Source organism: Equus asinus, chromosome 1, assembly GCF_041296235.1.
Source record: "Equus asinus isolate D_3611 breed Donkey chromosome 1, EquAss-T2T_v2, whole genome shotgun sequence".
NCBI lineage: Eukaryota > Metazoa > Chordata > Mammalia > Perissodactyla > Equidae > Equus > Equus asinus.
The window spans coordinates 140,706,589-140,720,526 of NC_091790.1; positions in this window are offsets into that span (position 1 = coordinate 140,706,589).

Consider the following 13,938-nt stretch of genomic DNA (forward strand, 5'->3'; position numbering starts at 1 on the left):
TCTCATCTTTACCAGAGGAGTGTGGTCTGGATTTGTGGCCCCAGTGAGAAAATTGCCCAATAATCTGACATCCAGTATATTTCACAGAGTCTGTATTGTTTGTTCTTAAATAAATCATATGTGGAGCAGCAACAGTGAAACCCAGGTGAGGCTGCACCAGGCCCAATCCTGTTCCTGTTTTGTCTCACTGATTAAGGATTTCAGAGATATTTTAGGATCCAGTTTCAGCCATGGTCACCTTGCTATAATATGAACCAGCCTTGAAACTTAATGGAATGTTACCGTGTAACTTCATTTATGTCATGTTCCTTTTTAAAAATAGCTATTTTTAAAATCAGTCTTCGTCGTTAAAATATCAAAATTTTGGAAGTGGAAGCAGAAAAAAGTCAGAGAAGTATGTGAATCACCTGTATTTTTTTAGTGATCCTAAATTAGACGTGCGATCAGCGGTCTGAGGTCCTTAAGTAATCATGATAATTGGTGTTTTTTCCATCTGTAAGTCTCATAATCTTTACCAGGTCAGACCTTCATTCCATGTTTTCTTGTCCTTAGACCCTCTTAGGCTACTAAATCCTCAAACAAATATAACATATGGAAAACTGGTTTCAGAGGTAGAGTGACTCAGAATAAGTGAAGTAGAACTGGGTGGTGAAATTTAACCTGTCTGAAATCTCAAAACATGTCAAGATCCCATCTTCTGTGTAATATATGCTGACTTAGAGGGTGGAAAGGGATGAAAAACTGCTGGGTGCTCATAAATTTTTAAGATCACAAATGACCTCATTTAGGGCCAATCGATTACCTTATAATAATGTAAATTAGTGCTTTAAAACAGAATTTTTGCTATAAAGCAGTAGAAATTTATTTGGCCTCTTACTAATTCAGTAGTCTTTACAAAACCTAAACTTACAGAATATTTTCTAAATTTGCTCTTTGATAACTCTAGATCACTACATAGAATTCTTTGAAACACGCTTGTCAGGATGTCTTTTAAAGAGTTCTTTTTTCCTCTTTATATCTGAAACTTTTGATGTAGAATTACCCAAACTTCCTGTTATTACTGAAACTGAAATAAGTGAAGCAAGAGAAATAGAAGCTGTGAACATGTGAACCAGTGACTTTACCCACAAGCATAGTTATTAGCATCAGATTATTTTTTTAAAATGAAGTTAAAGTGGAGTGATTTCCTTCGAACTGACACCATTTTTCTCTCGACTCCACCTTATGTGACAGGATCATAGTGGTTTCCTCTCTAAAATAGTTATTGTACTTCTCATATGTAAGAATTAAAAATTAACCTCACTCCATTGCATATCATGTTAAAATTAGGAGTTATCATGGTTACTTCCTCTTTCACTTCTCCCACAGCTATTTCTTCCCAAGATTAAACCCAAGCTATTCTGTACACACAAGGTCAGCAAACATTTGATTTCTTTTGTTAGCTTTCATATAAGTCAAAATCACACCCGGGAGGCTGGGATGTGGTAATACAGACATCAAATCTCTTAATACCCTAATTCTAAACCAGTCCACACCCTCCTTCATATGAAAAAGAATGAGAGAAACAATCTGACAAGTAACAATCATGCTGCTAGGGGCAAAGATGATTGTGGCTAAATTAAACCTGGACTGTTCCTGACATTTCAGAGCTCTCTCAGAAATACTGGCTCTTCCCCATTAACAAAAGAGGGAACAAAACTTGTTGCTCAAGGACCTCACTTTTCATCTAGTTGAACAGTTAGTTTGGATGGGAAGGGAGATGTATCTTGAGTCAACCCAAGTACAGTGACCCCATTTTCTACCTCGTTTATTGCACACAGGATAAGGTCAGAACTTTGGTTCACCGCTTTTTTTCTGCTTTAGTATTTTAGTCTTGCGTTAAGATAACTAAAGAAAACCATACTTCAGTTGTGTATTGTGATCTCCACAGTTCCTTCCCATTGGATAAAATTTAGCTGTATATTTGAGCTCTCTGCTAAACATGTGAGATGGGAGGAACATCACTGTTAGAGAAGTGAAAGAAGACCAGCCCTCTGCTCCCTCACCAGGAGTCAGGACTTTAGTGAAATCTCCCTTTTTACTACTCTCACAGAGAAGAAGTAACATACCCTTTCAGTAAGGAGAGGAGGGTCACACTCCTGTCAGTCATTGTAAAGGAAGACTGGCCAGACTGAGAGTAGCAATGAGGAGCTAGGGGAAGCGCAGGCAGAAGAAACTGCCTTGAGACAGAAGCGACTTCCCAGGGCTGAGTAGTGCAGGTCATTGCCTAGGGTTTGCTTATTCAAAGTCTTTCTCGTTAACTCTTCCCTCACTTTCCTTCTACTCTTCAGGTCCAATTCTTGTTTTCATATGAATGGCTGTTTTTCCCCCAGATACTTTGCTGTTCCTGGGGTTGGAAAGAAGAAAAGATAGAGTCCCTGCCCCCAGGAACTCAGTGTCTAGAGAAGGCTCCTCCTACTTATCTGTAACAGAGCCAACCAGTCTTTAAATAGTCAAAACGAAATGGGCAATGAAGGCTAAGGACTTAATGAAGGTTAAGAGCAAAACTCAAAGACAAGAGATCCCCCTTCACCTAAGGTAAAGCCCTGCCAGGTGAACTGTCCAAGACAAACAAGGTTGCTTTTTAGAGACCAAGAAGTTTTTTGTGAAATTAGAGTTTGAGGGAGGTCAGCCAGTAACTACTGTAATGAAAAGTTTTGCTGGTAGTGTTTGTCCACTATTAAGCCCGTCTTTCGAGTTTTTGGTTTCATTTATCAAATATTTCAATTCTAGAATTACCATTTGGTTATTTGCTGTAATTTCCAAATCTCCGCCAATGTTCTCAATCTTATTTTTTTTACATCCTTAAACATATTAAACATAGACATTATAGAATCCATGTCTACTACCTCTGTTACCTGCCCCGTCCCCACCATGGGTCTACTTCTATTCTCTATTTCTTTTGGTATTAAGTTACATTTTCTTGCCTTGTTATTTTTGATTGAATACAATCTTTGGCAGGAACATCGCACTTCTCAGTAGTCTTTTGAATAGGACAAATGAATCTGTGTCTCACCTTATAGGTACCATAAAATCTATGCTACCCAAAGTCCTCCAGTAGCAGTGGTGTGTATGTAACTGTCAACCCAACAACCCACTGACCTTCTGACTGGCCTTGTAGTGAAGTGAAGTTGTTAAACAGAAAGCTCAGCAAGATTGCCCTCAGAGAACCAAATGACAGAGGAGCCCACTCCCGTTCTTGGGATGCATATAATATTCACATTGTACGGATTAGTATTCAACCTAAAGAAATCCCTTCATTTTAGACAATCAAAGATGAGCAGACCCGTGTGGTCCTAGGAAGGAAGATAAGCTTATTTTTAATGCCTTAGCAGTCACACTTCAGTGGGGGCTCCATGAACTCAGAGAACAAGTACTGGGGGATTATCTTGCAGTCCTTAAGCGTTGTTGAGTCTTAGAAGAAGCAAGCTATACACTGCATGCTTAGCTGACCTAAATTTATTAAAAGCCGCCTCTGGGAGAAACCTCCAAGTCTTCATCTAGATAGTAAAGGCTGAGGGTAGGACCCTGTGCACTTCTGAACAGGTACTGCCTCAATCTCTAAAGGAGTTTCTCAAATTAAACATACTCTTAAGGGTCTACAAGTTCTCAAAGTTTAAAGTCAAGTCTTAAAATATAGAATAGATTCCAGGTCTGCCTTTTCTGACTGCAGATGTTGGAGTCAGAACCTTAATGTTGTGTATCAAGGAACTCCCTGAGGGGCTGGCCCAGTGGCGCAGCGGTTAAGTTCACGCGTTCCACTTCTCAGTGGCCCGGGGTTCGCCGTTTCGGATCCCGGGTGCGGACATGGCAACACTTGGCACGCCATGCTGTGGTAGGCGTCCCATACAGAAAGTAGAGGAAGATGGGCACGAATGTTAGCTCAGGGCCAGGCTTCCCCAGCAAAAAGAGGAGGACTGGCAATAGTTAGCTCAGGACTAATCTTCCTCAAAAAAATAAATAAAAGAACTCCCTGAAACAGTTAATGGACTGGGACATCCTCACACCAAGTCAATAGTAGTGCGGCATACCGAGTTCAGAGAATAAGCACAGACACTGCAGCTATATTAATTTTGATTTTGTACATTAAAGCCACATACCTGATGTGCTTTCAGTTTGATAGAGTAGATTGGAATTATTCCTATTCACCACCTCACCCATCTACTACCCTGGTCTTGATCCTAGAGTGGGGAGATAAATTGAGAGCAAAAATAAAGTTACTAGTTGGGATTTTGTGAGCATTATATTAAATGACTTCCAGGAGATAATCTTACATGAAGAGGTATAAGAATAAAAACTGAGAACCGGGGAAAAGTTGAATTGCATATTTAGTTGAAAATTAGATGACATTTTAGATTCACAGCAAGAATTATGTCTCGTTCGTCTTTATATCTCCCACAGAGGTTTGCAGAGAGTAGGTCATCCATAAATATTCAACTAAAAGGATCTCAGACTGTGACATCATTATTTAAACCTTATATTGTGGCATATCTGTGTGCTTTGGTCACAGTCCAAGGGGTTTGGGCTAGATTTATCTTTTAAGACTCCTCTAGCCCTAAAGCTAATCATCCTACTATGCCAGTTTTTCTTACATTTTAGTGTGCCCAGAAATCACCTCATGTGCTAGTTATAGTGCAGAATCCCAGGCCGAATAGGTCTGGAGTGGGGCCCAGGAATCTGAATTTCTAAAATCACTCCAGATGATTCTGATGCAGGCAATATGGAACCATGCTTTAGAGGCATTGAATTATGCTGTACATCTCTTGCTTCCCGTGTTTGCTTAAAATGTAGCAATTTATATGTTATTTATCACTCTAAAGAATATAATATTTTAATCTAAGATGATTCTCTCTAAAAATGTATATTTTACATTTAAAAAAATCTTTTGAAGCCAAACTTTTACCCAAGATGAATATCACAGGAAACAATCTTTCACACACCTCTCGCCCACAGCTGGCCTTCTTGATTTTCTAACACATTTAAGAGCACCTTATGCCCTAACTCTTTAAGATTGGGCTAAGAAGTGTTCTTTTCAAACGATACCAATTTCCACAAAAAACAAAGCTATCAGAAGACCTAGAAAATGTCTAGAATTGTCTACTTTGGGGCATGAAATAGTTATTTACACACATGGATCTCACACATGTCTTAATATCCAGACTGATTCCACCTTGTGCTATTCTTAGATACTATCTGTTTCTCTCTCGGGAGGTTTTCGGATACCAGCTTAGCATCAGCATGGCAGTTCCATTCAAATTAACACTTTAAAGATCCGGGCTGGAGGTCAGCGAGTCGGGGCTCTTGCTGCTCTACAGCGGGCCCAGCCATATCCTAAGGAGTAGCTGCCTCTGCGGGCTGCATTCCTGCTGACCACTCTACAGAAGAACCAAGAGTTGAATTTGGGGAGAATTTCCTTGAGTTATTTTTCAAAACACAGTGAAGCATTCTTAAATGTTGTTCATTTGAACTTTGAAATGGCTCCATTAGTTTATGAATGTCATATCCTGAATAGCTAGCTATGGCTAACAATCTACCCCTTGTGTCAACTGTGCCCAAATCATCATAAGTCTAGTGCATCGTTGACGGAAAGGGATTTGATATACCTACTGCTTCTCTGAATTTTTCACCTTTCCATTGTTAGCTTTTGGAACTCTTTCTGGCAGATGAAATTGAGACTTTAAAAAAAGAAAAATTGAAATTCATAGTGGAATTTTAAAATTTAATAAATTTATTTTCCAGTCATATTTTAAAACACTGGATGATTTGCCCATTCTTTCTTTCTTAAACACAAGAATGGCCACATGTGTGCCTGTATATACTCACACACAGACACCTTCACTTTGGAGGCCTCTGGTGAACAACGTAGCCTCAATTGATGGGACTTGTTGGAATCTGGTGCCAGCGGGAGATGAGCATGCAGGAAGGTGGTTGGGAAGTGCCCTTGGGATTCACACCTATGGCGAAGTAGAGGGAACAGGTTTGTGCAGAGGTGGGTGTTGAACTGTAAGGCAGTCCTGACAAAGGCCTGAGCCAATGCCTCAGAGATACTCTGGAACTGGGATGTCCCTTCAGTCTTGTCCTACTTGCAAGGCTGCTGGGCTTTATACACGAATATTTACCTGTCCGTGGATGAGGACTGCCCAGGGAGGGAGCATGATCTTGGGCAAGTAGCCCTCTTCAGCTGAGGGTAATTGCCTGAGAGGAACTTGGCTGAGAGCCATCAGTTGCCAACTCCTGCAGCTGGGGAATGAGTGCCTCACACTTGAAGGGGGGACTGGACCACACCTACAGTGTCCAACTAGGGAATCACAGTAAAAATGTGGCCGTGAGAACTTCTGTCTTTGGGCCTTTATTTTTTTGTTTTGTTCATTTTGGCTTTTCAGGATTATCCAAACTTTCCCACTCTCCACTCTTTGTGCAGATTTTCAATACTTTTTAATTCTCCCAACTTAAAGATTAAAAATCAGGCTAAAATAATACTTGCCTGAGGACTCCTAAGAAATATTCTGGACAACTACCAGGTATACTTTCCTCTAAAAGAGTAATTTACTGAACCAATTTGGGCTTCTGAGAAAAGTCAAATTTAGTTTAGGAGTCAGGAAAGTTGAGGGCTGCCTGTGCAGCGTGATTGGAATGGTCATGGAAAAATTGCCGAGGCCCATCGGCTCTGAAATCATCTTCATTCATAACTACCTTTGAACTCCATTCATGCTTACCTGTAAGTGACACACCTGGCCCTTGAAATGAACTGCCTCCTCTTCTTGTTTATTGCTTTGTGTCTAATTAGAATTCCCAGGCTTGACTGCCTGATGCCTCTGACCCCTCAAGGTCAGGCCAGCCTGCTGTTCCTCCATGCCCATGACCAGGGCATACATGTGAATCTGGCATCATTCCTGCCCTGGTTTTTGCCTAATATGGGAAATAAATTATACCTAATGGAGCTACAAAAGAAGACGTGACAGTTACTAACACTTCACTTCGCGATTGTTAAATACCAGCTGGTGACAAGATTGAAGGAGGCGTAAGAGCAATTGGGGTAGAGGGGTGCTAAATAGGGAAGTGGATGGGCAGCTGAGGTAGGTGGAATTTCTAAAATAGTCCTCCCCCCCAAAGATTTCCCATCCTAACCCCCCAGAACCTGTGAATATGATAAAATATCACTTCCATGATTCTGTTGTTATGAAGCACTGTTTACATTAAAATAAGGAGCTTATTCTGCATTATCCAGATGAGGCCAGTGTAATCGCAAGAGCTTTAAAAATGGAGAGGCTTCTCCAACTGGAACAGAAAAGGAAATCAGAATTGAAGCATGGAAGAACTTGACACACTGTAGTTGCTTTAAAGATGAAGGGGACCATGTGAGAAGCATGTGGATGGCCTCTAGGAGCAGAGAGCAAACCGCAGCTGACATCTAGCAAGAAAACGGGGCCTCAGTCCTACAGCTGCGAGAGACGGAATTCTGCCAACAACCTCAATGAGCTTGGGTATTCTGTACCCAAGCCTCCAGATAGGAGCCCAGCCTGGCCAGCTCCTTGATTTTGCCCTGAGACCCTGAGCATGGAAGGCAGCCCAGCCTGCCCAAACTTCTAACCTACAGAACTGTGAAATAATAAATTGATGGTGTTTTAAGCTGCTGAATTTGTGGTAATTTGTTACTGCAGCAATAAAGAACTAGTACAGTAGCCAACACCAGAAAGTCTACTCACTGTTTTGAAAACACTGTTTCTTTGGAGAAAAATTTTTTTTTAGCATACCACATATAACTGATAGCATTCAGTATTTGTTTCTCTCTGTCTGGCTTATTTCACTTAGCATAATGTCCTCCAGAGTCATCTGTCTTGTCACAAATGGCAGGATTTCCTTTTTTATGGCTGAATAATATTCCATTTATATAAATATATACACACACACCCCCCATTTTCTTTATCCATTCACCTGTCAACAGACACTTAGGTTGTTTCTATGTCTTGGCTACTGTGAATAATGCTGCAGTAAACGTGGATGTGCAGATATCTCTTTGAGATAGTGATTTCAATTCCTTCGGATATATATGCAGCAGTAGGATTGCTGGATCACATGGTAGTTCAATTTTTAATTTTTTGAGGAACTGCCATACTGTTTTCATAATGTCTGTACCATTTTATAATCCCACCAACAGTGCACATCCTTGCCACATCCTCGCCAACATTTGCTGTCACTTGTCTTTTTGGGACTAGCCATCCTAATAAGGTGTGAGATGATATTCCCTTTTGGTTTTGATTTGTATTTCCCTGATGATTAGTGATGTTGAGCACCATTTCATGTACCTGTTGGCCATTTATATTCTTCTTGGGAAAAATAGGTCCTTTGCCTATTTCTTAATTGGATTATTTGCTTTTTTTGCTATTGAGTTGTAAAAGCCACTTTCATAGAAACAGAGAATAGAACAGAAGTTGCCAGGTGCTGGGGGGAGGGGGAAATGGGGTGTAGGGTACAAATTTTCTGTTATAAGAAGAGTAAGTTCCGAGGATCTAGTTTAGAGCATGGTGACTACAGTTAATAATATGGTATTGAATACTTGAAAGTTAGTGAGAGTAGATCCTAAGCATTCTCACCACACACACAAAAAAACTATATTAACTATATGGTGTGATGGATGTGTTAATTATCTTGATCTTGGTGTTCATTCCACAATCTATATGTATATCAAATCATCACATTGTACATTTTAAATATATACAATTATATTTGTCAATTATTCTTCAATAAAATTAAACATAGATAAATAAATAATGATTTAAAAAAGAGGAGCCACCCCATAGCCTAGTGGTTAAGTTCACCGCACTCTGCTTAGCAGCCTTGGTTTGGTTCCCAGGCACGGACCTACACCACTCATCGGCAGCCATGCTGTGGCAGTGACCCACATACAAAATGGAGGAAGATTGGCACAGATGTTAGCTCAAGGCAAATCTTCCTCAGCAATAATAATAATAATAATAATGATTGGAAAAAGAAAGCTAGAATCTGCCTCTAAAACCAATCTGACGGAAGAGGAGAGTGGACTGAGATCAAAACTTATGTGATTGCTTGAGCTTCAACTTTATGTATACCAACCTGTTTATTTTTAACACCTCTCTTATGTGGCAAATTCTATTATTATCCTAATATTATCTCCATGGGCTGCCAACTGGTGATCAGATTGGGTGATTGGTCCAGTGAGTTCTCAATCCTAGTTGCATACCAGAATCACCTAATGAGCTTTAAAAAACTATCCTGATGCTCAGGCCTTACCCCTGACCCACTGAATCAGTGAGATCCAGGCCTCTGGCACTTTTTGAAGCTCCTTGGATGACTCCAATATAACTCAGATGATGTTTGACCACCGCTGGTTTAAAGTGCAGTCCATGGACGCCTGCATCAGAATCCTCTCAGGGCTGGGGCAGACATCAATGGTTGTCTCCCTGACAGCCACCCCCTACTTCTTCAATTACAACAGACACCCAGTTGTGTTCAGGTAGCAATGTGCTTAGCCTTAGGGGATAAATCAGATGGTCACAATTTTACCCTCTAGTCGTGTTATCCCACTTCACTTTCCTAAATACCTTCCCATCTCCTTGCAGCTAGAGGCAACCAGTAACACAGTTCTGGTGAAAAACATATAAGGAGATTCTGCCCTGAGTGGAGAGTTTCTAGGAAAGATTTTGCTTCTGAAAAAAGATGAAGGTGCACAAGGAAAGCTGTCTGGTGCCATTCCTTGAACACGGTAGTGAGAGGATTTGCTGCTGGAAGCAGCAGTAATCTGTAGCCGTGAGGTGAGACGTCTAAGATGAAAGCTAACATACTGAGAAGGTAGGAGAGAAAGAGCCTGGGACCCTGATGACATCACTGAGCTGCACCAACACTGGAACCATTATTAGGAGACTTCTTGTTATGGGAGATAATTAGATTAATATTGAGTATTTTGTTACTTGCAGCTGAAAGCATTTTTAACTACACAGGCTAATTTAGAATGCTAATCATAATTTCTTATGATAATGGAGCCTGGGTTACTTGCATTTTTAACCACCACCTGATTCTTTTTTGCATTGAAGTCTAAGTGCACTGATTTAAGGTCACCTATCCAGAAGATGATAAGGCTGCTTCTAACCGGCCCATGTTTTTTCCACTTTACTTTGATGCAAATGAATGGAAAAACATCTGTATTTCCAGCTTGTTACTACGGTCCCCATGGGAAAGTTGGTATTAGACACATCAGAAAATAATAAGTAAGGAAAAAAACTAGAAAAAAAGTGTCTGCCAAGTTTTTGTTAAGAAAAAAAAAAAAACCCAGTCTGTAAAACCCGTATTTGCATATAATTTGGAAGCAATGGTATGTAGGGAGGAATGGGAGAAGAAAGGGGGCAGTCAAGATAGCGTATTTGCCTAAAAAGGCTTCCAGACTTCTCACTTAGAGTGTCCTATATCTTCATCATGACCTCTAGAGTCATCTCCGATATACCCCATTTGCAAGTGATACTCTGCGTAGGAAGTTGTATGTGAGCTCCCTGAAGAGAGTAACCATCTCCGTTTTGTTCATTGCCCTATCCGTAGTCTAAAGCACAATGCTTTGAACATAGTAGATGTCCGTCCAATGTCAACTGCAAGATCCCAAAAGACCCAGAAGGCAGACGCTTTCTTGGAAACTGGTATTTTGTAAAACACCTGGAATATATCATTAGCTCATTCTGTCAGATGGGACACAAAACACAGAAAAGCAAAAGATACTATTCTAAAGGTCCCAGAGCTAAGAAGTTGCAAAACCAGCTCTCTCTGAATTTATTCCTGTGCTCTTTCTTCCAGGTTCATTCCTCACAATGCCCAAATTACTCTTTTTTAAAACTGACCTCAAACGTATCTCCCCAATGAAGATTACATGGAACCGGGAGGTAACCATTTATCGTCAACAAATAACATTCTGCCATTTAAAAGAAAAAATTATACATTCTGGATTTCTCTCATATAATTAGAATTTAATGTTATTGCGATAAAGACACATAACTCTTATATTGTACATTATATACAGCCTAATGACTAGTATATGGAAAGTAAGTATGCATTCACCATGTTAATGCATCAAAGCACAAGTTTTTAGACTCTTTGCTTCACCTTACCCTCTTCATATGTTCAATGTCTTGCAGCAAGAATCAACATCTGATTAAATGTAGAAAGAAATAAAGCCTCCCATTTCCTGTCCAACCTTGAGCACATCAGGGGTTCTGGTTCACATTGCCTAATGATCAAGAGAAAGACTTGAAGAAATTTCCTTAAAATGTGGATGAAATCAAACCTGGTCAAAAGAAGCTGCTGTTTCCCTATCGCCAGTGAGCCTAGATGTTCCTTTCGAGGACATCACTCAAGAGCCCCATTGATCAGTCTGGGATCCCTCCTGTTTTAGAGCAAGAAGACCCCTTCCCCAGCTCAGACAAATGGGATATCAAAGAACATACTCGGATCCTACAGATCACATTCAAGAGATTCCAAGCCAGTCGGTCCCTGCTCAAACTTTAGGGAGTTTGTCTGAGGATAGAAATAAACCAACAAGCAAGCAAACCTTACATAGCAAATAGAAATATGTTGAAATTGCTGCTTCCAGTAAATTGTATGGGTCCAAAGAATAAAATGGTCTTAAAAAACCACTCCTCTCTGTACCTCTCATGGCACTTGTTAGAACCATTTAGTACAAGTCTTATATCTTTTAATAAATAGATTGGCACATCTTAGAAGGTAGGGACTCAGTCTGTATCTTTGCATTTTGTACAATGTCCAAGACAAGGCCTTTGACCTAATATATAGTCACTAAATGTCAGTTGTCTGGATGGTTATCTGACCAAATTGGTCAGAATGGCCTTCTCCCCATAGGAGGGGCTCCCTTGCAGCCCCAGGAGAAATAGAATGAACCAGGACTGCAATGGTGTAGGCAAAGCTGTCTTTAGGCGCCTGCTTGCTTAGTCCTGGGTAACTTCCTGACACTCCAACTGCCCCCAACCAGGCCATTGTCATTAATTCCTTTTGTGAAAGACCAATACAGTGGGGAATGGCTGAAATTGGGTTTCGTTCATTATTTGAGCTTTGAATTTTACCTACAATGAATAAGGCCCTAGCTACCTAAAATTATGCAAGTAAATCACTTGTTGAATGAATGAGTTTGCTGAGTACTGATTATGGGCCAGCACTGCATGGAGACTGAGCCATCAGGAAGCTTCAAGAGAATAAAAGGGCATACAAACAGAAGGGTAACATGAGATCTGACACCATATCAGATTAAAATTATCATTTTGCGTGTGTCTTCTTTAAATCCTGACTCTCAACAATCCTGGATCTACACTGTTTGCCCAGCCAGGAAGAAGGGCTGGAGGCACACATATCAGGCTTACCTGGATGGCTGGAGACCTTAATAGCCAAAGCCTGAGAAATGCCAAGAACCTAGAAAGAGACATTGGTAGGTTTCCAAATAAGAGTTAGTTCCTGAAATGATCGTGTTAGCTGGTGATGGACAAGTATGGAAATTTTGTTTAAATACAAATCAATTCTGTCTTAATTCAGGAAAGAAGTTTCTTCCTATGCCAAATAGCAAGTCTTCTCAGGGCTGGGTGTCCACTGTTTGGGATTTTTCAGATGCCTGTTGGTGTCTTCAGAGATGTTTATGTGTCAGTGATACTCTATTGCACAAATACTGTCTGGAAGAAAATATATCTCCTTAAGTACTAGGTATGTTAAAACATAAGCCTAATGGCCAAGGAACTCATCCTGAAATACCTGCATTGCAATCCAAGGATGGCATTTCAGTCAGAAATGTGACAAGAAAATCACATAATTGATGTGCTGTGGTAGGCCTGTATGTTGCAACATACCTTTCCTAAGTGAATTTTTTAAACATTTTTACTTTCTGAAGCATTAATGCATATTCATCATGCAAAATTCTGAAGGAAAAGAGAGTGCAGGAAAAATACACATCTTCCTTATCTTTTTTTAAATTTTTATTTATTTTTATTTTTTCTTTTTCTCCCCAAAGCCCCCTGGTACATAGTTGTGGGTCCTTCTAGTTGTAGCATGTGGTATGCCGCCTCAGCATGGCTTAATGAGCAGTGCCATGTCTGCACCCAGGATTCGAACTGGCAAAACCCTGGGCTGCCGAAGCAGAGCGCGCAATCTTAACCACTCAGCCATGGGGCTGGCCCCTCCCTTATCTTGCTTTGATTTAAAAATGATGTGAGGGGGGAGGTACAGGGCAGTGGACACTGCACACTCTAGTAGCTTAAAAGGAGAATGTAATGGGGAGAGAATATTAAACACATTTTAATCCGCAATTTGGAAAAGACATGAACAGAAGCCAAAACTCAGTCGGCAGAGAAGATATTTAGGGGAAGTAAAAGTTGATAGTAGATTCTATGTATGACTCAATACCTAGTATTAGATGCAAGACGCCTGCATGTATTTATTTATTTATTGCACAATCATTCTGCAAGGTAGGTTTTAATTATCCCAATTTACTAATGAGGCTGAGATTAAGGTATTTTCTTGGGTGTGAATCTCGACTCTGCCTCTTAACAGCTGCAGGATCTTAGGTTTATCAAGTTTGAACCTCCCTTTCCTCCTCATTTATAAAATAGGGATAAGCAGCGTCATGAGCGTGTATGTAAGTTCGTTAGCATAGTGTCTTGACATGTAAGAACTTAATTCTTTTACTATTATTATTAAGTTATGTACTTGAACCAATAAGATTTATGGTGGAAAACAGCAACTCAGAAGGAGCCCCACTCTAGTTTCTTATTTTCTCATTCTCGAGGTCTAACTCTTAGCTAAGCCATCTCCGTCCTCATCCTATATGACTGGAGTTTTATTTCTCAGGGGGAAAATGGGACCCAACAACCTCACTTGCCA